The sequence below is a fragment of the Taeniopygia guttata genome, chromosome 14, assembly GCF_048771995.1.
Source record: "Taeniopygia guttata chromosome 14, bTaeGut7.mat, whole genome shotgun sequence".
Lineage (NCBI taxonomy): Eukaryota > Metazoa > Chordata > Aves > Passeriformes > Estrildidae > Taeniopygia > Taeniopygia guttata.
Window position 1 is genome coordinate 12,360,583 of NC_133039.1, and position 27,692 is coordinate 12,388,274.

The 27,692-nt window shown below is 39.2% G+C and overlaps 1 protein-coding gene and 1 long non-coding RNA gene across 49 annotated transcripts in view; one reads left to right on the forward strand and one right to left on the reverse strand.

The window, feature by feature from the left end:
* On the forward strand, window positions 1–26,588 carry LOC140685118 (uncharacterized). Its single transcript, XR_012058335.1, has 2 exons — window positions 1–4,067; window positions 24,790–26,588. It is a non-coding gene; the product is annotated as an uncharacterized lncRNA (long non-coding RNA).
* The window catches only part of RBFOX1 (RNA binding fox-1 homolog 1), a 1,140,648-nt gene that overhangs the window by 382,699 nt on the left and 730,257 nt on the right, over window positions 1–27,692 (reverse strand). The gene's annotated exons all lie outside the window — the stretch shown is intronic.

The following is a 27,692-nucleotide window of genomic DNA, read 5'->3' on the forward strand; positions in this document are numbered from 1 at the left end:
ATACTAAAATGTTTTGGTTCTGACATTGGTGTAGCCTGTTGGAGACTTGTCAGACTTTCAAACAGAATCTTCTGCTTTATTGAACTGATTCCCTGTCTAAGAAGTGATGGCTACACTTTGGCCTGGTGGTTCTGCAGAGATCCCTGCAGGTTTTGCTCCCACTGAAAAGCTCAACTTGATAAAAAAAAAAATCTCCAAGAGCACAGGGGAGGCTGAGCTCAACTCTTCTCACAGACACACAAATCACTGAGGTCAGGTGGGCTCTAAAAACAGCAGGAAGGCAAAACTGGTGTGTCTCTCTCTGCTGCTTTCTGTATTTTTGTGGCTCACTAATGCAAAAGTATTTATGTTTTCAGGACTGAACAAAAAAAAAAAGAGCCAACCAGAATACTAAATGTTTAACATTGCTGTGATTTACCCTGTTTGGGATGTGTTTGCCCAGTAAAACAGGGAAAAGCACCAGGAATTTAGATGGATGTGAATTCAAAGTAATTTCCAGGAAATGTTGCATGGCTGCACAAACTAAAATTCCATCCTCAATTACTCGACCTGTAAAAACCCCTGACAATAAACAGTTTATATAGTCATAAATCCTGAATTGTCTTTTACAGTAAATAGAATGAACCCAATATTTTTTCTTTCAAATATCAAATTGCTTTGATTTTGCATGGAAATCACAGAAAAAGAACACTGCAGGCATTATTGACAAAATAACCAATCCCCTCCCTAGGCCTGATCTTGTGGATTTTTAGTTCTTTCATGGGCAAAAGGCAGAGTAAGAATGCACACACAGGCAGGCAGCTCAGATAACAGGATACACACACTCACCTTCTGTTTCTACCTCCTCAAATAAATGTTCATTACTTTTTCAAGGGAAATGACAAGTAATTTATGAGGTAATACACATAAATGCTCCAAGCATGAGAAAACACAGCTTTCAAATAATGCAAAGAAACTTATGTCTCTGAGGACTTTAAAGGTATTGCCAGGTTCTCTGGTGCAGAGGTATAGTATAAATACTATAAAAGGCAGTAGAAAGCATTAAGCAACACACACTTTCTGCTGAATTATAGATGTAATCAAAATGAGCAAACACACAACATCACTCTTCACCATGCTTGTCTTCCTAGAGAATTTAAGCTGAAGCTCCAGCTTTTGTGTTCCCTGGGTTTTATGCCCTCTCCATTGTTTACCTAAGAGATTCTGGGTTTCATAACATGTCATAGCACATCATAAAAAAGCTATAAACCTGGACGTTTCTCTTGAAAGTCATAGATCAAGTTCCCACCAACACCACCCCAAGAACCAATTTTGATTCCAGCTCATATGTATGTTTCATTGCTTATGTTTTAACACCATTTTAAATATTTACTTAGCATCCTTCTAAAGACAGAGCTGGTGTCATTAAATCAGAAAGCAGAATTGTGTTATGGAAATTGTAATCATTACAGCTTGGCCTAAAACTGCTAATGCAGGCTTTTCTGTCCTCTAATTTTGCAGCCAGAGAAGCAGTTTCCTGTGGCTCACTGATCCTGACAATACCCTCAGACCAATTCCCATGATTCCCTCATCACGGGCAGATATCATTTCAACAGATGTCAAGAACAGCTAAGTGCACTTAGGCCTATTTGTTAAATTCCTAGGGGGAGGTAGATTGGCGAAATTCATCCTGTAATTAAACCGCATATTTCTTTCAAGCTGCCTCTTCCCTCTTCCCTTCATAATCCCTCTGCCTTGCATCAAATCATTTAGGCACTTATTGGCCACAATCAATACAGCATGAGATCCATTAATTCAGTCCCTGGGAGGGTTGCTGGGAAGAGGCAGCCTTGCTCTGCCAGCATTCCCAGGCGTTCCTGCCAGCCCAGGGAGCACCTGGAGAGGATTTACAGCAGCTCCAGCCCCTGTGCCCGCAGCTCTGGGCTGCAGCCAAGCCCACAGGGATGGGATGGGAATGGGGAAAACTGAGTGCAGCCCCCAATGCAGCCCAGCCCATCCCTGCATGCAGAACATCAAACCCCAGCTTCCCATGCTCAGCGCTCCTCTCTCCAGAAGGGAAATGGAACTGGAGAGGAACAATAAAGAGGGGTCTCATTGGCACCAGTGGACTTCAAACCTCTTTCACCCACATCTTCTCTCTTGCCTTGTAGCTTACACATCTTCCTCTTACTGAATGTGGTTGAATTTGGCTGGGATTTGGTTTTATTCTCATAAATGGATGAAACCAGCTGTTAATTTTTAGAAAGAGGATATAAACAGAATTCTAAAATTAGCCTATGTTTCCTTTTTAAGGATATACTGTTGCATTATATATTTATAAGCAAATATATTCAACCAGGTCCCTAACATGTAACTGTGAAACTGAGGGCTTAGAAGTGTCAACAAGAAACCATATTAAAGGCTTCATAAACCCCAAGCATGTAACACGCTGGGAAGCTATCAATATGTGCACCAAACAACGTGTCATTTGCAATTAAAATTATATTTGTACAGAAACGAGGATTAAAATTGGTACACAAACAGATTACTAATATGGTAGGCTAACTTGAGAAGGGAAGAAAAAAATTCTAAGGCTTAATTGGATTATTTTGCTGCAACTGCAAAAACACTATCAGACAAACAAAATTTCCATATATTATTATTAACATTTAATTTTTAGGGCAGTGGACTAATTAAAAAGTGTTTCTGTCCATTTCGTAAGGGATACAATTTATAACTTTCAGATTAGCAAATTGTAATTTCAGTGATGTTCCGTTGTCAGTTTGAGCTCATTTCCTGTGACAGTACGAGGAACAGAGCTGTGCTGGGGAGTGGCTGGAGTCTTTTCAGAGCCTGGGGAAGCTGGAGCACTCGAGGACAGCTGCAGGCAGGGTGACAGGAGAGGATGGAGCTGTGGGAAAGCCCAAGCAGACCCAGCAGCACAGATGTTTCAGAAGCTCTGCCATGGGCCTGGCTGGATGCACTCGTTAACTGAAATCCCTGAAGATTTTCTTCCCATCTTTTGATGCTTCAGGTTTTAGCTTTTATATTTTTCACATTCTGTGCTGCTTTAGTGTGTGTGCCTGGGCTTCATATTATGGGATGGTGAGCTCTCTGCACAGAGCAGGGAGACAAAACAATTCCTGCTCCAGCTGGGCACCAAGGACAAATGATCCAAATCTCAGCCCAGGAGCACAAACACCGTGGGCTGGAGAGAGAAAAACAAGCAGGATGGGACTGTCTGGGCTAAAGCTGGAATGGGACAATGAACTCCAAGGTGTCAATGGAGCAGAACTGATCCCATGGAGAGCCCCCGTGACCAGCCGTGCATTTTGGGGCCATTTTGGCTCATCTTGGGTGCAGCCCTGGTTGGGCTCTGGTGCTGCCCAAGGTGGATCCATGGAGGAGATCCTTTTAATAAATCCCTGCTTTATTTAGCTCTGTCCAGCCTCTGTTCTGGGTCAGCCTTCACAGGGCATCACTTTCACTCCTGCTCCTAATGTTTTCATGGTTTCATGTATTTAAGATTTTAAAGGACCACACTCTTTCTTTTTTTTATTTCTATGCTATGTTTGGGGTATTTTTTAGGGGTGAGAGCGATTGCTTTTTTATCTCAATTGAGTGGGAAAAAACAGTGTTACTTCATAGGTTCTCAGTAGTACTGAGACCTGTAATAAATTATGGTTAAAACAACCACAACACATACAGGAATGTTTTCAACTGTGGGGGTAAACAAAAAAGAATTAAAGGTACCACAAGGTCATCATTCTGTACTGCAGAAAAATGGGTAAAAGCAAAGAAAATAAAAATACTTCAAGTGTTCTAAGGGATTTGCATTACTTTACAAAATTTTTTTTCTCTGTGACTAAAGCTGCTCTCTAGTTGAAACTGGTAACATCAATTACAGGTTCAGCACTTAAAAAAATAGAGAAAGCACAGCCAGTTATTGGTTATTTTATAACCAATAACCCTTCAAGTTTACAGGGTTAACGTGAGTGGAGTCTTGTCTTTCTAACTGGAGAGGAAAGCCCAAACCATTGCCATTTATACTGGGGACTCTGGCACTAACTCAGATATTGTAAATGCAGGTGAACCCAGTGGGAAGGAATGATGGTGTCTGACTCCAGTTCAGAAGGCTGAATGATTTCTTTATTATAACTGTAATACATTAATATACTATTTAAAAGAGATACTAAAACTACAAACCTACTTTTTCTAACTACCATATCTAACTCACAACTCGTGACCCTCTCTCGAGAGCCCAGCCCCAGTGGGTTGGATTGGCCATCAGGCTCAAACAATCCTCACCAGAATCCAATCAAGCACTCACCCCAGGTAAACAATTCTCCAAACACATTCCACATGGGAAAAACAAGGAGCAGAAACAGAAATTGTTTTCTCTGTCTTCTCTCTGTGAACCTCTATAAAAAAATCCTGAAAGAAAGAAGAATGTGCCTGCGACACTCTGAGACAGAAATTCCCTTTAGACTTCGTACCTTTGCCTTTTCAGGACATGTTTAAACAGATTATTTCCATCTTTCAACTCCACACTCTCAGCCACCTTCTTGACTCACCTGGTGCCTGCTCTTGCTCAGAGCACAACCTGCAGCCACTGATAACACTGATAATCCCTCCTGAGACTCATGAGATTAGGCATGAACCTTCTGATTCCTCAAAAATTTGTAGGAAAGACAATTCTCTCTTGCAGAACAAAAAAAAAATCACAACAAACCACCTGCTGAAAAAAGGAATACAATGCATACTTTCAACGTGGAAATATGCTGCCTTAACCTCACACCCCTGAGAGCTACAATTAAGCACTCAAGAAATTAAGAAATTATTAGGAAAAATACATTATCATCCAGGCAAATAATTTTATTATACTTTAATTCATTAGAAATATTTCTAAACTCTCCCTGGGGAAAGAGTACAGTTTAAAATTGCTTACATCTTTCTTAAAAGCTGAAATAAGCTTTCCTGTTTCATTTTTTATAATCTTATTTTAAATTTCGCAAAAACTGCTGACTTGGTACTGCAAAAGAGATAATTATTCCAAATATCTTTTTGGGGAGATATTTTTCTAGGTATGCCTAATTATTGTCTGCCCTTTTACATTTACTTCTGGATGCCATGGAGATTTGCCAACAAAAACAAAAAAATCCAACACAAGAAAACCCACACTGGGTACACCTGCTTAATGACAATAATTAGGTTACCACTAATTCCTAGAGCTGTCACTGAAGGCTGGGCAGGAAAATAACAAAGGCAGGTAGCTTCAGATCAAAAATAATTAGTCTGAGGAGTTTTTTTTTAATATTACTTTGAGGACAATAGCTTCATTCCATCTGGTTTGTTTTTTTTTCCCCAGGTAGCCATTTCGTAATTACAGGAGAACTGACTGAGACAACTCCTCCACTTGAAGGAAACTTTGTCTGCTTTCACATTTCCACCCTCTGAACTGTTCCTAGTTTTAGATTCCCTCATTTGTAGAAGGGCAGAGGAGGAATAAGCATTCCCCTGAGCGCTCTCCCACTCAGCAGTTTGTGGGTTTGAAACTTCTTGGGATATTTTTGTGTTTGTTTACAATTTCCTGATGGATTTATTTTTCCATTAAGTCCTTGATTCTTCCCTTGGATGCAAGTACAGATTTAGAATTTCCAAAACCTACATGTGGCATCTGTAAGATGCTTATTAAGGTGTCTCAAATTAAAAATAGGTCCAACATACAAGCAAAAGGAACTAACCCAAACATGGATTCAAAGAGATCTGCCTTCAGAATATTTCAGTTTACCATTTATTTTATTTAAATATGTTACCTCTGGTGTGAACAGTTTGCAAAGACAAGAACTTATTCCCTAAAAATCACTTTAGAACTACATAAAAAGGCAAAAATAAGTCATAGAATGTGAATTTTCAGCTGTTATCAACTTTAAGCCATTATTATGCATAACTTTTCCAGTAGAGCAGCACAGATGCAACAAAAGCAAGATGGTCAGGAAATTTAACAGTGAGTTAGAAAAATAAGTAAATAATTTTTTAAAATGTTGGAAAACACTCAGGTGACACATGGTAAAAATAGCAAAAATATTGAGAAATGCAAGAGTTTTCTGTAAACTATTTATTTTATTTCATTTCAACTACCTTCTCTTCCTGCTATAATCAGGTATAACAACAGCTTGGCTCTTTACAATAATTACATTCTGTGTGATTGCAATAGCCTGAAGGCTTAGGCTTGGTAGCATCTACAGATTCTATTTTATAAGTATTATTAAAAGCAAATGAAGGAAAACTAGAAGAATAAGATTAGCATTATATAAAAAACCGCTGCACTAGAATACCTCATTAGGAAAATAAATTGTTTTCTCCTTAAAACAAGTATGAAGTTAAGAAAGTTTCATTTCTGACTCCTAAAGAGAAGAGGTTATGTTATTATTTATTTTTATTCTAACATTGCATTTCATTATAAAAGTGGAGAACATACTGCCCATTTAGTGTCTTTCTGCAAAAGCTGTTCAGAGTTTTTTTGTTTGAAGAAATTGTGGCTTTTTTCCATAGCTTAGGAATGCCCATGCCCTGTGCCTAGGACAGACACACAGACTTCCCTCTGAGCTCCTCAGCCCTTGCAGCTCCCAGGGACACCAAGCCAGGCTATGAAGGGTTGGTGCTCTGCTTCAAATGATCCCCCCTCCCTTTCTTTTATTTCAGGAAAGCCCTTTCCATCCTCAGAATCCTTAAGGTCTCTGCTGTTTCAGGTAGGATTATCCTTCTCTTCCCCTTCTGACACCAGTTTCCTTTCTTCACACCTTCCATGACCACTCTGCTCCCTCTGCTCCTGCAGTTCTCTGGCATTTCTGTGCAAAATCACTTCTCTGAACCTGCAGGATGCAGAGTTCACAACCACAGGCAGGAGTTTCCCTGGGACAGCTCCAGTGCGTGCTCCCAAGCAATCCATCTCTTCAGGAAATGTGCATGACAGAGCCCTCTAATGAATGTTTTGTAAGCCAAAGCTAAAAGCCAGTTCCTCATGCTCATGCTCACCCATTCTCTACCCCGCTTTGTGTGCCATCAGCCAGGCTGATAATAATTCCTGTGGTAATTGCCCTCTCCCATTAGCTCTGTCAGCTCCTTGTCTGCCATCAGCTACTTCCAGGGGCTCTAAGAGGTGCCTGTCCTTGCTTTACCACTCTTTTCCCTACACATCTTATTTTTGGCCATTTATCACCTCCTAAGACATTTTCCTATGACTCATGGGGTCACCTCTGTAATGCAGACACTGGGAATTAAATCTTGTCTTTGTCAAATCTCCTCATGGATATCTAACAAGGCTTCAAGTTGAAAGCAGAACTTTCTCCTATTGCCATCAGCTTCCAGGCCCTCCTTTTTCAACTTCCCATAAATTCATCATCTGGAGCTCATGGAAAATCTTGCAGATATTTTCTGTGTAACATTTCTAAGATCTAGCACTTCACATCCATCTGGAGAACTTAAATTTTCACTTCATCACATCACTTGACAATTAACTCTTTTTTTTTCTATCTTGGCTCTACTCACAACCTTTCAGATTGCTGCTGCCAGAACACCTTTGTGAAATTATTGTTCAGACCATTTCAGCCACCTTATGCATCATCCCCCTTCTATCCCCTCAGACAGCCTTTCCACCTCTCTCATGAGCAGATGCAGCAGGATAGCACCTCTGTAAACTGAATATTAACTCCCCCATTCCTTTAGAAAGTGATAGAACACTTTGTAAATGATATCAGTGGCATCACTGAAGTTATAGTATATAGTGAAAGGTTATAGTATAGCCAAAGTATAGCCTGGTAAACCCTTTTATAAAATCTGGAACACAATGCAAGATTGCACAATTCATCACTGATCTCTCTTCTCCATCCCAACAGTCACACTTTTTCTCTTCTCACAGAATTAACTAGGTTGGAAAATATCTCCAAGATCACCAAGTCCAACCTTTTCCCTTCTTATTTCCCATTCTTAAATTCTGAAATGGTTTAGGCTCCCCTCTCCATAGCTGAAAACACGACACCAATTAATTTGCTTGCAAGGCTGAGATTTTGGGGAAAATGGGGAAAAAGTACAAAGGTGTTACACTCTTAAAGCTTTAAATGTTAGAGTCAGGATCATTTGTACAATTTTTTTTTTTACTCTTATCCTTTCTGTAATGTATTGTTTTGTCAGCTTCTAAATTACTGATTTTAATCCATCAAGCCAGGCAGGCCCACAATCAATTGAAAGGTACAAGAGAAAAAAAGCTAGCTCTTAATCATTATTAGTTCTTTGTTCAAAAGAACTCTGCTTTAACTTTTGATCTATGTACCTCAGACAATGCAAAATCTATTTGTTTGAGTTTAATCTTAATCACTGCCTTGTCTGGTAATTAGCCAAGGAGGATGACAGCATTCTGGGGTAATTTCTAATGGTTCTCACAAAAGAGAGCAAGATCACATCACTCAGGATGATATTTCATGCAGTGTTATTTTAGAATGCAAAATAAATATAAATATGTGCAAAACATGCATAGAATACATTACACATCTTATTTTTTCTCTCAAGACAAATATCTTTATATAAAAAAAATAGATTTTTTTTTTTTTTTTGCCATGCCTCCTACCTGAGCTGCTGAGTTACTCCTAACTTGCAGAGGTAACAATACATCAAACATATCTCTTGATGTACAAATGTTATCCAGTGCTTTTAAGAGAAGTGAAAAACTCTGGAAGCTTACAAGCACATGTAGCACACACCAGATTTATTAAAGAGGGAAAGGGTTCTCCAACCCAATGGAACAGTGACCCAACTTTGGAGACACTCGGGTACATCTTCCTGCCCTGGTTTTTCTTGACTGACATCTCTGCTCCAGCTCTGAGACACAAAAACCCATCTGACCCCAATCTATGGCAAGAACCTGTCAGCCAGGGCTGGAATCACTGGACATCCCAAAAGCACCAGGAAAAACTCAGTGTATGGGCAGGGGTGGAAGCAGGAGCCTGTGGTAAAAAGGAATTTGACCCTCCTGCTTTGATTTTGCATTATTTTGATTAAACCTGCACCTCATAAGGGTGAAATGTTGCACTCCTGGGTTCAGGCTAGGACACCCAGATTAAACAGCCTATTGCTAATCCACCAACTCCCAGCAGAACTCCTCTTACCTTCACAAAGTCACAATGCTCAGGGAATTACCTGCACAGGGATTCTCTGCCTGGAGCTGGTGTTCAGTTTATGACAGAGGCTGGTTTGCTCCGAGTTCTTTTGGCACAACAAAACCTTGTTAAGAAAACTTAAATTTTGAGGGCAAAATGGAACCCTAACAAAGGCAGTGGGAGTTCCTGTTATTAAGCAAAGTACAACCCCACCATGCCCCAGGATTAGGTGGTTCAAAGAGTCACTGTCAGCTCCCTCCTGCTGGGCACTTCCCCTTAATGACAGCATTCCCTGCAATGCCTTTGGGAACATAAACTCATTTTATGGCTAGCAAAGGGAGGGGTTTTTTAAAACATGACTATTATCAGAGTCAAGAAAAAGTAATTTTAAAGTTATACCAACACTTTAAATTCTTTTCTGTCACTGTGTACTACTTGGTTATGTTTCATATCTGAAGGTATTACAAAAAGCAATGCTTGAAAACAGGGTTAAACACCTGGGGGATGTAACTTTATAGCATTAGCCCTGATTATAAACATAAAGGTAAGTGATGCATTGTAATAGAATCATCTTATGGCCCAGGCTAAGACTAAAATGTAAAGCTTCATACTGTGATCACCGTGTTCAGTTAAAAGCAGAAAAAAAAAAGTGTTGCATTTTCCCCATCCTCAGCAGAAGTGCCATCCCTTCTCACAGGGTTTTCTAATCCTTTCTGGCACCTGAGGCATCTGAACAGTTGGTGGGAAGAAGTGAAACTGTGACGAAGCGAGTCTCATTTCAGATTTACAGTCCAATCACTCACAAAACCTGCCAATTCACTTTATGGCATGTACTGTGAAAATTCATTATTTAATATGAGCCTAAAAAAAGCTATTGGTGCACTACAGTAGCTTGACTTTGAATTATAAAAGAACGAGGAACTCAGTATGGGGTGTCTTTAGGCTTGTAGTGAGACAGACCAGCATATACTTAAAGTGTCCTTTGTATGTTCCACTCAAGCACAGCATTTGTTCAGCCATCAAACTGCTCCATTCCAGCATTCTTTCTGTGTATTTTTATCTGACTGCTATTTATTTATGCATAAATCCATGTACTCATGTATGTGTTAGGTGCTAAAAAAATGGTACAACAATAAATGAGCAGTCTAAGTAAGAAATTATTTTGATTTCAAATAATTTTCATTAAAAAAAAGGATATTTTACCCCGCTAGTTTTTAGATAGTGGGAATCATGACTACTCAAACCAGATCAACTCACTAAATACTTTTGCTATTTTATAACCACATGACTTAGGGAAAGAATACAGTTTAGGGTCTGTGGAGTGCATAATCATGATTATGTGAGGTGATAACAATGCTACCTTAGCGCTACCAACTCCCCACTCCTCTCTCCAGTGTGGCTTGGGTCTGAAAAAGGCAATTTCTCCATCCTACAGACCTGACAAATGCTAAGACAATAGCTGAGAAAAAATTAACTTACACTAAAAGAAATTACCAGGATGTCTCACGGTGTTTTCACTTGTTCCCAGCCCTGCTGAGTGGTGCTGCACAATCAGAACTGCAACACCTCTGTGCCTCTGAAAAGCACAATAAGGTGAGCAGGAGCTGGGCCATTCACCTTTGTAGAGCCAGAGCTGTGGGCTTGGAGCACAGCAAAGGCACACCTGGAATTGCTCTGATGCTCCCAGAGCACAGCCCCACCTGGGCAGGCTGCACACCCAGCTCCTTTCTGCTTCAGAGAGCATCAAAGCTGCAGCACAACTCAGTGGTTTACAAAATGCCAACTAGCACCACTTCTGTAGTCAGATGGGTTCACTAACGACTGCATTTACAGCTGATGACTGTTTTGAAGTTACACTCCAATTTTTTTATTACACTTTTATGCTACAAACATATACGATTAAAATTTTTGCAATTATTTATCATAACAAAATTAAAACATGCAAAATAAACCTCAGATGGGCCATAAGTTCTGTTTTTCTTTCCCCCTTTATGTCTAATTCATTCTCTTTAATTCCTTACTTCTTAGAGCAGCAGTGTGATATAATAAACCACTGTTTGTAAAAGCCATTAAGAGGAAGCTCACTAGCAGCAACCTCTTAAGATATCTCATCAAGTGATGTGCTCTAACATTCTCACATCAGCTTTCTTCAGCTTTTCATTGCAGCGTCTAATAGTGGCTGAGATTCCTAAAGTGTTTTTTGTTGAAATTATGAGCAAAAACGTCTTCAGTGAGCATAGAAAGTAGAAGCAATGTAAAAAATCAAGCTCAATTACAAAAGCATTTTTGAAAAATCAATTAATGCCAGCAATATTGTAATAGCTTTAATTAAAAGAAGGGTAATTCTCACAGCTCAGAATCAGAGTATTCTGTCTCAATTCTGTTAGCTCATCCTTGGGAAGGTAAATTGACATTCCTCCCCCCAGCACCCACACTGTGATCTCTCCCCAGTGGTCCCTCTGAGCAGAGAGGAGTCAGTGGATGCTTCCCCCTGGCAGTTACAAACTCAAACCCAGCACACTTCACCTCGTTCATCCCAGTTATCCCATCCTTCTGAGTTCCAAACCCTAACTCTAAAATGTAGAGAGGAAAACATCCACCCAAAAGGTGAATACAGGATAAAACACATATGAGACACATCAGACAGCATCTTATTTTTCCTTAAAAAACACATGTGGTTAAACGTTATGCAGCTACTGTACTTCCTTGGTCAGGATCAAGTTGGCTTCACAAAATATGTTTGGCCTATTGAATTACAACATTTCTAGTTAAAATTGGTATGAAATGATTAATAAAAACTGAATAGAATTTTTTTTCTTTTCTAGCCATCTTCTTAAAAATCAAGCTGCAATACCCTTTCAGCATTTCATTATTTTCAATTGTATTGCACACCATCCTTGACTCTATTAATATATTTCTATTTCACTGTCTTTCAGGATATACATTTTTCTTCTGGCTGGCAAGCATCCAATACTTTTGGTTTGTAATAAATAAAGCCACAGCACAAAATTCTCATATGTGTTACTTTTCTACAAATCCCAATGCTTCATCTTACTTCTCTATCAAATCTCAAATATTTTTGACCCTTGCAAGTTTATTTTTCTCCTTTCATCACAATCAGGGCTTTTAAGATGAAGCAATCTAATTGCTGGATTTTTTGCCAGGTAAAGGTAACCTGTCCACAAAATTATAAAGCGCAAGACAATGAGCATGGTTTGCCTGCTCCTGTGACCAAGCACAAGTTTTACACCTCCAAACCCAAAGAACTGGGTGCTACGAAAGCACTATTAGACTTCCCAAGAAGGGAGGCATGCAGGGCTTCTGCAAATGACTGTCACAACCCCAAAAACTTCCCTGTAGTGCAAAGGGAAGGAGGGCTGGGATCAGCCTTCCCAGGGAGCTCTGCAGTGCACACACCACACCCGGGCACTGGAGCTCACACAAACAGCTCACAGCAGCCCTACCCTCATTTGCCAGCTCCAATTACCTTTCCTGATTTAACAAACCATAGCTGTACCCATGTGGGTGCTCAGGAAAAACAGCAACAGAAGGGAAGAGGAGTCTGCAAGGGAATTCACGTCCTGTTCCTTTCTCTAGCTGCAACGGTACCTGTTGAACAACTTCACCTGTCACTCTTTGAGAATGAAGACCAACCTTTACCTTGGAGTAAAGAAACCTCCTTCTTTCCCCCACTATTTACAGTTTATGTGTTCTCTTGTATTCTTACGGAAGAAGAAAGGTTTAGTGATAACTCCACTATTCATACTCTGGAGACTCGAGTTCCATTGGCAACCTTCAACAAGCCCCTACTGGCTGCACCTTTAATGAAAATTAGAACCTCAGAAGCAGCAGGACCAACTAAAATTCACAGAATGACTAGGTTGGAAGAGACCTTCAAGATCATCAAGTCCAACCCAAAGTTCTCATAAAAGGGAGTACAGAAAAGGAAATAATTGCTCTGCTCAGACATGAGATGGAAAAGACAAGAAAATCACTGAGTGATTAGGGAATGGAAGGAAACAACGTCTGGTGCACTTTTTCCTCACATCCTATTTTGCAGCATATGCTTGCTCACTCTCACTGTGCTGCTCTGAATTCTTTACACTGGACCAACATTTCTCAAGCACAGCACCCAAGCCTGGACACGGATTTCTGGGACAACCTTCTCTTTCTTCAAGGTACTCTAGCTGAAGTTGACACAGCTTTTTTTTTTTTTTTTTTTTGCACAATGAAAGATCATTTAGAGAACAGTCAAATGGGTTTTTTATTAATAAAATCCACAGGTACCAGTTTTAATTCAGGTTACATAATCCAGGATATACAAATCTTGATTTTCCCTTTTTTTTTTTTCCCCCTGTAGGATTTTGCACTGGTGACATGACTTAAGAGGCAGGACATCTGTTCTGCAACAGGGCCAACTGGTCAGCACCAGCTGAATTGTCAGAAGCAGCCTGGTGATTGCTCTGGTTTCACTGCATCCACCCAGCTGTGCAGGAGGGCTGTGTGATCCCAGCTGAGTGATCCCTGCACACCCGAGCACTGGGGAGGTTTCCACCTGAAACAGCTGGGTTTGGGCAGAAAGCCATGCAAAAGAAAGTGACCAAAAAAAGGAGGAAACTCCCTCCACAGCCAAGGTCTGTGCAACACCTTGAGGGACTCCCCTCCAGCATCCATCCAATCCTACACCAGAGTAGGGTACCCCCCTTGTGAAAGGATGCTAGATTTACTCCCTATTGCTATTCCTTTTTTTGTTCTCTTATTAAACCACTTCTTTTCAGACCTCTCTTTCTGAGATCCAGGAAGAACCCCTCACCACCTCTCTGGCCCTCCTTGCCCCCAGGGCATTCTGTACACACAGAACTCACTGTTCTGCAGGACTGACACGCCTGTTTCTACCTCAACACCTTCTCTTTGTGTTTGTATTTAATTGACCAGTGAAGTAATTACTTCCTCCAGAAAGAAACCAATTTAGTTTCTTATATTTTCCTTACTTTCTTTTGTTGCAGCCAGTGCAATACAGATGGCCAATGTTGTTTCTAATTCCTCCTGTTCAGTTCCTCAGGTGCACAAAAAAGGTATTTCTTCCCCAGATTGCAGTTCCTGTTTCCCATGTTACATACCCCATCAGTTAGTTGTGTTTCTGCTGCCTATTTCTCCTTGTTATTAGAATGAAGAAACAATATTTTCCCCACACTGGTTCCTGTTCAGTATTAATAGCCTGTTTAAAAAGGAAATTTTTAAAATCCAAAAGCAGTAGTCAATGCAAGCTACTCTTCTCCCAAGCATCACATAACTATTAACATCATATGGTATTGTTTTCAATAAGTACATTGCTTCCTTTGTCCTTCCTTTCCAAGCCTGCAAATATTTCTGATGTCCCCAGCCTGAGTAATCCACAGCACAAAAATGCTGCAAAATTCTTTTTTAACTCTAATGTTTTCACAAGGGCATACCTTACTATGTTTTATAAACCTACCTTATTTTATTACATAGATTCATATAAAAACTATAAACCAGGTTTTATATCACTTTCAGCTTTTGACCATTCATCAGTTTTCTATGATAAAGCCACAGTGAAATCAATATCCTTGTAAAGCCAAGCTGTCAAAAGTTACTAGACTATTTCCAAAGGCAATTCCAATGAGACAGACTACCAGATGTTTTCAATATATTTTACACAAGATTGCATGATAATTTTAGTGGGACCAAAGGAAACAATACAACAGGTAGTGTTTGGAGGTTTGACATTTTAAATAGCAAGCTCAATTGATTTTTACAAGATACAAGAGACAAAAATGCCACTTCTGGAAAATTTATACCCAAACATTCATCCACAGAACTTAAGAGCAATTGTGTTGTCAAGCAGCAAGGAAAGGACATGGCCTTTAGCAACAAAGTCACATAAAAATGTTCTCTGTACCTATATGTGTATGAGCATATATGTACTTACATATTTAATATTTAAAAATGTATATTTAATATACACACATGTATAGGTGTATGAAAGCATAATCACCTCACTGTATTAATTTTGCCCTTCTGCTGATTTACAGTTTTATTTCTTACAGAAGACTGCCAATTATGATTAAAATTTCCCTTATAATTAACTCAAAATTTTATTAAATCCAGCTTTTATATCTTTAAATATAATAACGCCAGCCAAGCCAGGGCAAAGAATATGTCTAGTCATTAATTCTACTTGTATCATTTCTCATTCCTCAAAAAAATGGCAATAAAAGGATCCCTCCTTAGAAATCAGCCTGGCCATGGCCATACTCATCTCCATAATAGCACAATTTCCAATTCACGCCTCATTTTCATTAATGTTTCTAGCCATAAATTTTTAAGCATATGATAAAAAATTTCTGAAGCGGCATAAAACTAACATGGAGAGGGAGTTCATTAGTATGTGACCCTAATTAGAAATTCCATATTAACTTCCCATTTCTACTTGTGCACATCCAGCAGCAGCAGGCCTAATCTGCTGTGTACCAATTGTACATTTGTTTTAAGAGCTCTTTCTCTCCTCCCTTCCTCATTTTTATTTTTACACAATTTCTATGTTTCCCCAGCTATTGAATAAGTCAACAGACAACTGTATCACAGCAGCACCTTTTGTGTCACAAATTATCCTGGAGAACTGTAAGAAGCTACTAGCTCAATGCTTTATTAATGATACTAGATCATAAAAAGAAAGGGGAAATTGCTGACTCCAACTCTTTTCTAATGTTGGGTGATAAAAATGCTACTTCAGGATTCAGAAGGTTAAGTTCTAATGTGTATTTTGAATAGAGTATGCTGAAATAATTGCCTCATAAAGCAATGCATTGACCAGCCTGCTAATGGCTGTATAGTGCAAAACTCAGCAAAGAGTGCCAAGCTTACTGGAAAAAATGCTGTGGCACTACTTTTGTTGCTTTCCATGTTAACTTAACTTTACCCTTTTCCACTTTTTTTGTTTTTAATTCTGCCAAAAGAAAACCCTCCCACCTAAACCATTACTGACTCTTTTCCATTATGTGAGGAGCAAACCATTAAAATGCAGACCCCAAAAAGCAAATACCCAAGTGAACTTGAACACAACAGTAAGAAATCAGAATCACATTTCACTTGTATGAGCCCAATCACCAATTTTTTTTTTTTTCTGCTCATTTCAATTTGCTATCAAGCCTGTAGTCAAACTGAAATCAAGGCAATAATTGCCTTTTAAAATATGGATGGATTTCCAGCTAATAAACTTCTCATTAACAAGAGTCTGTCTGATAAAGCAGAGTCTTTCCTGACAGTGCACACTCTCAGCATCAAAACAGTAAAGAAGGGCTTCAAGTCTGTCCCTGTTTATGAAATACCCAAGCACAGTTAAATAAACCAAAAAGAGGTCAAAATGCATGTAGAAGCATGCAATACTCCAAATGTTATAGCCAGAATTAAGAAAAAAAAAAAAAAAAGGCATTAAAAGCTCCTGTCAGGCACCACTAAAGCCCCAGAACGGGGAAATTGGCAGGCCAGGAAGGCTCCAAGCCTGTGTTTCACAGACCAAGGTGTGTGGGCAGCAGAGATGCCCAAAGCACACCAGAGTGGAGGAGAAAATAAAAGAATGAGATCAATGAAAGCTAATATTAAGTAATTATCTGCTGGAATTACCATCATCTGAGAGATCTGAGGTGTCTTTATCCCTGGGTTTTGAGTGAATTAAAAAAAAAATGAAAATCTCACATCTGTTTACATCTGCACACCTAGAATAACCTTTTTATCCAGGCACCATTTTCTCATCAGTGGAGTTTCCAGCACACAACTCCCACATTTTCAGCCTCCAGCTCCCCTGCAGTTCGGCAGTGGCTTGAGGATGGATTTGGTTTAGTCACTCTGTAACTCATGAGGCACACAGTGTCCAAAGCACACCACAGCTTCCCAGATGTCAGAACTCAAAATGTCCCTCAGACATTTTTGGATGTTCCGGGCCCAGGTCAGAAGCATTTGAGACCCTGGCAGGCAGCTGGAAACAGCTGTGATTTTGGGTTTGAGCCATGGAATGATTTACCAACCTTGCAGGAAGAACAAGAAGTCACAAAAGTTTAGATATTAGAGTAGAAGTAGTCACAAAGTAAAGGGAAGAATTTCTGAGTGCTGTACAGGGGGGTTTTGGTTTTGTACATGGGGGTCAGAGGGTTTAAGATGGAGGGATTTGGGCCTGCCCTGTCCTCCCTCTTTCTCCTTCCTTACCTCCATGTTCTTGGTGATGTTGGCACTCACAGATTGGTTTAGAGTAGAAAAGCACCATTTAATATAGGTAATAGGCATTGGGGAAAAACTGTACCCATGTAACACGTAATGTACCATATAAAAGACAGCACAGCCCTGGGCGGGGAGAGAAGAAGCAGTCGGGAGTCAGAGAGGATGTCAGGGTGTGTGTGTGCCTCTGCCTGAGCTGTGAGCAAACCACAGCAGCCCCAGAAGAAAATCTTTTAGATAACTTGCAATAAACTGCCTTGAGACCAGACAACAGAGACTGCTGAGCCTTTCTTGGGAAGCACGGGCTGGAGGAGAGACTTTTCCACCACACGGAGCCACCCCTGACCTAGAGGTGGTCTTCAGCACCCAGACACCCCATTCCCTTCCCAGGGACCCGTGGAGCACTGCCATCATCTCCCAACCTTTCCCTGGTTGGGAGGAACATATTTAATCAAGGCTTATTTTCACTCCTTTACTGCTATTCCGACTTCTTTTAGAAACTTATTTCCATTTAGTTATTCCAATACATGTTTTCATTGAACTCTGTTTGAACAGAGGCCACCTGACTCTCAGGTGACAGGAGCTGTACTATCACACAGGATACCCAGAGTTCACACTGTGAAGCCAAGGAACGAGCCCATTTCAGGTGAAGTGTTACCATTTACTATCCCAAAAAAGGTGAATAAAACCTAACTTAACCTTTTTGTACTGATTAAAATACAAAGCCATAACATTTGAACTCTTTGTCCCTTAACTGGGGAGGTAGAGCTTCAAGCTACACTCAAATGTTTTAGTTTTGACTATTTTCTTTAAATCTCCTTGTTTTGTTGGGGTTTCTTTATGTACCTGAATTCAGCAAGTTATTAATAATTTTGAGTAGAGAAACAACAGATGAAAGCACATCATCAAGCAAAAGATAAAACTCCTTTTGATTTCAAAGTTGTTTGTATTAACAGTCAGATACAATGTTGATAACTACTACAAATACCCAAGAACTTCATAGAAAATATACCCTGAGCTTGGATATGTTGAGGTATCAATATGGAAAATGGTGAGATGATTATCAAAGTGGAATAAAAACTTTCTTAGGATATATATTATTCAAAAAATTCCAAAATATGAAGTGCAATGAAAAACTTCACTGAATAATAATATACACCACCAGCACTGTACAGAAATAAACCCACAGTGAAGGTGCCAAGCTTTAAAAAGTCCTTGGTTTTGTCTTGATTGACAGATGTGCAATTTTAAAATACAAATAATTCATAAAAAAACCCAGTGACATCTCTCTACCTTACAAAAACTAATGGATCAGAACACTGATTACTGGAAAAATAAATCAGGTTTTGAGATCTTAAGATGTCATAAACTAAGCATCACACACTGTGGATATGAGATGTACTACCAGACCCATTTGATTGATTTATTGTTAGCTTTGCAATCAGTCTTTTCAACTTTTCTTTTTAACCCATTATCACTAGTGAACAAAAATATTAAAAGCCATTTGAGTGAACTGTGTATCAATAATTTCATCCTTTTAAAAAAGATTTATTGCAAATAGTAATTAAAGATTCAGCTTTATTTTTGAAAGTGCCCCTATACCTTCTTTTAATGAAACACAGAGTAAAAGCAAACCAGCATGGCCTTTGCAGATTGATGCCTTATATGAAAATTGGCAGACAACTAAAACTCCTGATTCATTTTAAAGGTAAAAATGAAAATTATTTTCAGCATTTCTATCCTGCCCCCCCTCCTCCACACACACATACTACTTCCCCCTGGGAAATAGTAAAAAAGAACTATTAGTTATTACTATAAGTAGTAGTCAAAATCCTGTCAAAAGGCAATTTTGATGGATTGCTATTTGAATAAAAATAAGACAGGCATTGTATTTATATGACAAGTATAGATGTGAGATAAATGATATTACAAAGCTTCAGAATAATCTTTTTTAATTATCTCTGTTTGGATCAAGCACATTAAGTTGAGACAAGCCAAAGTTAGCTCCAATTCACATAACTTAGCAACAACCTGACCCACTTACAATTTCTTTTCTAAGACTTGGCTGACTTAGCCAAAGCTAAGGCACACATCTTAATATAATGGGCCAGAACATCAATCAAGACTTATTTTTACTCCTTTACTGCTATTCTGCATTCTTTTAGAAACTTATTTCGATTTAGTTATTCCAATACATGTTTTCATTGAACTCGGCTACTTCTACACATTTTCTACAAAAACAATAGGAAAAGGATAAGTATGGGAAACTCTGGCATTTAACAAAGGGCTACAATTTGGAACTTGGTGTTTGCCTTTATTATATTTACAACAAATGGCATCTCCATTCCAGCCTAGCATTTCTTTATGCACATTCCTTTGACTCTCCAATTCCAGGCTTGGAACAGAGCTCAAATAAACAAATTCACAAGTACCAGAGCAATCAGAGAGATTGAACCAGGTGGATTTGAAAGTGAACCTGACACCTCCAGCTGGGTGCCTCAATCACCTCAGTTACTCTGGGCATTTACTACGTTTGGACCCTTTAGCTTTCCATCAAAAAATTCAACAGACAAAAAGAATTCCAGCCACATACAGCTGGGTAAGAAATTCCTCTGAGGTATCAGAGTGAAGGTTTAACTCCAGTGAATAATCCACTACATTTATTAAGTTAAATCGTGTCCAGGAAGGGATGTTTAGGGATGTTTCCAAGAAGGTATTTCAGAAAATTCTCAGCTGCTGGTTACATTTTGGTCTCAAGAACTGCAACCCCACACAATCAGTCAGGCTGGAGGGGGCCTCAAGAGATTTCAAGCAGAAACCTGATTGAAGCACAGTCATCTGCGAGATCACACCACTGGGATTGATGCAGATGCTCTTTGGAAACTTCCAAGAGGGGAGATCACACAGCTGCCTCTCTAAGCAACCTGTTCTAAAGCTTAAATATTCCCAGGGAAAAACTTTTCCAGTTTGAACCTACCTCGTTTTAATTGTGTGTTTGCATTTCTCATCCTCTTGCCACGATACCTCTGTGGAAAGACAAGCTCTGTCTTCTCCATCTCCTCCAGGGGCTGCTCTTTGCTCTCCAAGCTGAAAAAGCCCTGCTCCTTTGGGGTCTTCTCCCAGGCTGTGCATCCCTGACCATCCTGAGGGACCCTCTGCACCAGCAGTTACCTGGCTTTACAGTTCTGAGGGGTTTTATAGTGCAGAGTAGAGGGCCTAATCACCTCCCAATCTACTTTAAAGCAAAACACCTGGGCTGCCAGGTGCCAACAATTATCCCCCTCCCACCTGCTGTGATTACTGCACCTGTATTTTTCTCTTAGTGGGCACCAAGGATGCTGCCAGGGCAACCTCTCAAAAGAGACTGTCAAAGAGGGGGAAGTTAAGGGGCCAGGCTGCTTGGCCAGCAGAATGGCTGGCCTCAAAAAAAGGCTTTAAACTAGGAAAGGGCAGGAGGAGAAGATCTAGCAGCCTCGTGCAGGGTGTGAGGAGCAAAGGGAACACAGAATCAACAAAAGGATTGTGTAGGGTCTCGTCCAGCATCTCCATGTAAGAGCAAGGAAGTGCCTACAAAGCAAAATGATGGGCACTGTAGTAAGGCAGAAGCAAAGCAGGAGGTTCCTGGATGTGGAGTGCCCTGTGAACCAGCCTGGGTGAGGGGCAGAGAGCACCCCCAGCAAGGGTGTTGGTGACACAAATCTGGGAGGAGGGGCTGAGGGTCATGCTGGCATCCAGAGATTCCAGAAATCCATTGATTTCTTTACTCTGAGGGGCACTGAGCACAGGAGAGTCTGCCCAGACAGGGTGTGGGAGCCTCCTCATCCAAAAGATGCCGGAATACAAAGAGCAGCCTGCTCCAGGATACCCAGGGCAGCTGCAGACAGACATTTAACACCAAGCCTAGATTTTGGCCCAAAAATACTATGCTTTTTTCCTGTTTTTGCACAAAAATACCACATATAAAACTCAGCCATACAATTATGTTACAGAAGTGTGATCTAACTGGGCTATTTGTTTCTAAGTTATTTTTGTTGAATACAAGACTTAAACCAGGGCAATGCAGAGAAGATTTTTGGGATTTTCTATAATCTTTTTAGCTATATTTTTTCTGCATTTGTCTACATTCTTTGTATAACTTACTGTGGAGTGAGATTAACAAACCAAGAAGGTTCAAGCTGGTGCCCACAATATTATTAATTATATTCCTACTTCCTCTTGAATGTGTTGAGTCTTGACTTCATCTCACTGCTGTGTATTCGACTGAATTTGGTCATGGAAATCTGAAGAATACTGGAATAATTTCACACTTTTGCTTTCAAGAATAACAGTCTCAAACACAATGCAAGTCACACAGGTACAGAAGTCGGAAAAGAAATTATTTATTACTTTCCTAGTGGCTATATATTTATAAGGAACCTAATTCGTAATCTACTTCTTTCATATGGTGCATGAGTATTGTAGCATTGTGGGGAAAGAAAGGCTAAAAAATAGCTGTACAGCAAGAAAGGGAGACTAAAGAAAACTCATGCCAAGCCACTGCAAAGTTGAGCCCTCTTTCTCTAAGAGAATTACACTCACTGACTTGCCTTCAGGAAAAAAAAACCAAACAAACTTGACCTGATAAGAACCTGAACATTCCTAACTCCCAGTCATGCAAACAAAGCATGGTTCTAACCTGGCATAAAGCTGGAAGCTTCATTCTGTGTCAGTTCTTTTGAGTTATGTAGAGCTAAAAGAAATAGCTCAACTGGAAGCTATATTTAGGAAATCTGGAAATTTTAAAAATAGGACCCAGACACGAATTTGCAGTGCCATTAGGGTGCTAGTTCCAAGTGTTGGTGTGACATATTGACAACTTTGTTTCTGGTTGGATATTTATCTTTTGCCTTCTCCCTCCCTCATAGTTTTTTGGGATTTTTTTGTTTTTGGTTTTTTTGTTGTTGTTTTTGGTTTTTTTTTTTTCTTTTTTTTTTTTTACATACATCTTTCTCTATTGCTTCCTCCCTAGCACTGATAGCTGTAGCTAGTTCATAAATTCCATTGCTGCCTGCTGCCAGGGGATGTGGTCATGCAGAAAATATTTCATAGGGGAAAGTGTTAGCTAGCTAGAGGCAGTATTGTCGATCATTACTGGGAACTGCAGCCACTGGGATGTGACTGTGTATTCATTTCATGCATTATAACACCTAATGTACATGACAAAATGTTGAATATTAAGTTAATTCACAAACTAGAGTAGCTGGTGTTGCTGAAGCTGTACAAAAAATACATGTTATTGTTCCTTCTCCTTTTCCAGTGCTTTCTAGCAACTAGAAAATGGTTTGGTTTCAAAATTGCTTAATTTCACCATTTATTTTACCTCGATTTAGTTCATTAAAGTTTGAGCAATGCTTTGATGTTCTTTGCTAGAAGTTGCCATGCAATTTTACTATTGTATCTTCATGCTCCTGCCCTGCAGACATTCATGATGACAAAATCTGCCCTTAACTGTTCTGTACACAGCAAAACCTTCAATATATTAGAAGCTAATTTAATGTACACTATTCAGATACAAATAACAAAAAAAAAAAAAAAAAGCCTACAAATTGATATTATTGTTAACACCAGGAACCAAATGGTTCAAAGGTCAGAAATATATGAGGCAGATGATGCATTTGTACAGAAAATTCCAAGTCTGGGAATTGGAACATAGCCACAAACCCAGCCAGGCTAATAATTTAATTCAAAGGGGAAAATGCAGTGTGGAGCACACAGAGGAGTTACCTACCTTACAAGAACTCTGTTTTCCAAGTTCTTCATTCCAAATCAGGAACAAACAGGTTATACCTTGGCCTTATAAAACCCTGTGATAAAATCAAACAGGAGGAACCTACTACCATAGGAAAGAAATTAAATTATTTTCTCTTGCATGGTTTCTACAAGAGCACAGATGTTTCTCTTGAGTGGTGAAGAAATGCAACAAATAACACACACATCCATTTTCAGACTGAGATATCATTACACTGTACCCCCAGAAGAAAATCTTCATGCAGAAGATGATTAGAGAGAAGGAAACCAGGTTTCCATGAATGAATTCTGCAGCTCCTGTGCAGCCACAGAATTCCTAGATTATTCCTTCCTCATTCCATACCAATGCCTGTAATACTGAGACACAAAGATAAAAACAAACAAAAATACTCTGAAGAAACAATCCATTCTTTTAGAACTCCCTGTTTTGAGTAAGAATATTGCCAGGTGACAGCAGTTTAACTTATGTGATGTGCTCTAGGGATGTGATGAGTGAAATTAGACCCAAAGTTTGCTATTTGCCCCATTTGGATCCACCTTCTGTTACCACTCAAGTAACCCACTCAGAGGTGTGAATCACAACAGCAGCTTCCTACTGTCACCTAATAGTGCCACAGTTCTCCCCAGAGGAAACCAGTGCAGTTAAAATACCTGATATAAAACTGTGTTCTGTGGATCATTTTATCCACCAGTGAAAGAAATGTCTCATGGGGGAAACACAGCAAATCACTAAATATAATCTGACAAAATGAAGTGAAAATCTTTAACTTCTTACACAGCCTAAAGGTCATGCTGGTAGGCCATGGATGTTAAAAAGCAGATTGATTTAAATATATTATAGTTTTTCCATATTATTGTATGACAATAATAACAAACAACCAAGGTCTCAGTACAAATCATTATGCAAAGTTTAAAATGAAGACAGCTTGGGGAATCCTAGCCTCCTGAGAATATGACTGTGTGACATGAACACTCATGGAACTGAGCCTCCATGATCTAGGAATGGTGTTCATTTTAACTTGGAAAATATAATACAGTTTTCAGGGGAGGTCTTCATTACAAAAGCACAGAAGTAGAGCTGTTGTGACAGACTGCATGTTGCTGTTTACAGCCAGCGTTACTTTGAAAAGAGCCCTGGGATGAGGTGGAAAAGCCCTGCAGGAAAGGAAGGAGTGGCCCTTCCTTTGGGAATTACTGTTCACTGGGAAGGGACAGTGTGGCAAGCACATTTTTCTCTCTCTTAGGATTTTTCATAGAGGTACACAGAGAGAAATAAAAGAATAAACATTTCTATTTCTGCTCCTTGTTTTTCCTATGTGGAATGTGTTTGGAGAATTGTTTACCTGGGGTGATTGCTTGGTTGGATTCTGGTGAGGATTGTTTGAGCCTGATGGCCAATCCAACCCACTGGGGCTGGGCTCTCGACAGAGGGTCACGAGTTGTGTTAGAGATAGAGTCAGAGAAAGTAGGATGTAGTTTTAGTATCCTCCTTTTATATAGTATATTAATGTATTTTAGCATAGTTATAATAAAGAAATAATTCAGACTTCTGAATTGAGCCAAACATCATCATTTCTTCCCATTGAGTTCGCCTGCATTAACAATAGGTCAGCATGGCCAGCACAAGGTGGCAGAGGTGAATTGGCTGCTCAAAGTCAGGGTAAGAAACAGGGATGAGGAGCCAGAAGGGGCTCTGAGAACCTCGCAGGGGCTAAAGGGAACTGGGCAGAGCTGGTTACAAGTTGCAAAGCCACCAGCTGAAATCTGATCAGTGAGAAATCATCAGAGTGAGAACCTGCCTTCATGGACACAGCAGGCAGGAGAACAGTTACGGATAAATTCCTTTTATTTATTACTTTGTTCTGAGTCTTTTCTGTTCAAAACCCTAAGTATTCTAGTTTTAATTCTAACATAACATGTCATTTAAAATATGCAAAAAGCCTTTTAGCTTTCTTTGGGGAGTGCTCTATAAAGAGGAGGTCTATTTAAATCCACTTGAAAGATCCAGCTGACTCAGGGTCTCATTATGTGAGTGATCATATTACTGACACCCAAAAAAGAGCAAAATAGAATGGGAAAACATCAGCCTGCTGTCATCCATGGGAACACTGAGGGCTACATGCAGCATCAGAACAGATTAATTAATTAATTCTCAAATAAGCAGGACAATTTTCACTCTAATGCATAGATTGTATCTTCAAACTCTAAACAATGTTAAGGTCTTGGTGAATGGAGCGAAATGAGAATGTTGCTTTCCTCTTTCCAACAAAACGAAGCAAAATCCTCAAAAGAGTGACCTGCACACCAGAGGCCTGAAAGTGCATCGTCCTGCTGGGGAAACCCCTCTGTCTACAGAAGGAAATTTCACCCTGCCCCAGGGTAAAACACACACAGCAAAATCTTCTGCCAGTGTAGCACAAACCATATCAAAATGCCATTGAAAACATCTTGACTTTTATATTCTAGTATTTCTACCAGGCTCTGGAAAAAGAAAAACGGTTCTTGCAACACAGGACCAATATTTTTGAAAAAGTGAATCTTTCTGACTTAATGCTAATTTTATATACCAGACTAGGACATGTATTTCCAACTTTACATGCATATTTCTTTCTGAAAGTTGTCATCACCAAATTAAAAGTTTCACCATAATAATATTATTATCTTATTTTATTATTATTTAATAATAATAAAACATTATTGTAAACATTTAAAAACTATTATGTTATTTAAACAATAATATATATAATTAAAACAATATAATCATAAATATATAATATTATATAAGTATATAATATATATAATATATTTATAGTTATCTATGCTATACCACTCTTTTTTTTTTTTTTCATGCACTGGTTATGCAAGCAAGCTACAAGATCCTTTTGAGGAAAAAAATGTATTATTTTAACACCTTGCAGTCTTCTCCCTCACAACTGGATTTTTAAGACCTGTGGGAAAAGAACCAAATTATAACATGTTTTGCAAATAAGGAAAATAGTTTATGAAACTGTTGGGAATACAAAACCCTTATTCTTTTAATATAACATCATAAAAACTTTTCTTCCCATAAGTAACAAGCTATTTATATTTTCTTTTTATTATAAATTTCTACCCAGAACACTTATTCACAACCTGGCAAAGTAATTTAGTATGTTTCTATAAATAATGATGAGTGACTTAATTTTTAAAAATATATAAAAGAGTAACTGTCTCATCCACACTGAATTCCCAAATGTGAAAACCAATTTGCCTGAAAATCTGTACATTTTCTCTTTTTTTAAATGGAAAAACCTGGGGAAACAAGGTCATTAGAAAGTGAATATGAAACTGTTAGATATATTTGCCTTACACTTCATGTGTTCCAAGCAGGTAATTTGGATAATCTTTCAATTACCATGCACTGCTATCAAAAGAATTTCTAATAACTCCATCCCATTAACTATTTTAAAGAATATACCATGCTGAAGTATTAAATGTAATAGCACAACAGACAACACATAAATCCCAAAAGGTTAATACAGGAAAGGAGGATATTAGGAATGCCATCATCCCTGGCTGGAACCAGCCACAGTGCTAAGCTTCATCCTATTGCTTCCTGTGAAAACTCTATTAATGGATCTGGCTCTAATTTCATTTCCAAAGTCAGAGCAAGACAAACAAAATGATACCACAATTGAATGGCATTTGCTTCGTGTCTGGAGCTTTCCCTGGGTGAGTCCTACCAAAATATCACTGTCACTGTAGGACACGACACGAGCCGCTCCTATTGCAAAGGTAAAAAAGAGAGAGTTTATTTTCTGACTGCGGCATTTATACTTTTTCAAAGGTGACAGTGGATTGGAGGGTGAAAGTGCCACCTCTCCAATGACATTGGACAAACTACTAGTGCATCAAGTCTCTCCACCTCTATGAAGGAATGTAAAATAATAGATTGTTTACAGAAAGTTGTGTGAGAAAGTTTTATACAAGAATGTAAACTCAGAAGGCTTTAGAAAATCTTAAGAATCAGGGTGACATATCACAGGTTAAATTATGAAATCTGATGAGATCAGGCCACCAAGTATTGGTTGAGAAATGAACAAGTTTGGAAAGCTGGAATCCAATCCCTTTTTTTTTTCTCAGTAAGGATGTGCTGCCCACACAAGCCCTGTGTGGATCCTCCCATCAGTGCTGTCCATCCCAGCTGCAAAATCCCCTCAGCACACCAAACCCTGCAGGATTCCACTCAGTCCAGGAGAGCCACGGAATGATCACATCAGTCCTGAAACCACAGCTATGCCTCAGGAATTTCTACCCTATCTAGCATTTAGAGCTAATCTCAAATCTGCAATTTCCCCTCAGGAACGAGACCCAGGTCCACACTCTCAGGCGGCATTGAAAGCCAGGATGTCACCCAGCCACCAGACTCCCCAACAATCAGCCTCAAATTATGCACTGGGGTTCTTCAAGAAATTCAGTTTTCTGTGTGTCCATTATTTGCCATCATCCCTTGCCTTGGTGACATTGGGAAAACAGTTTAAATTCTCAGCTGGGAAATAA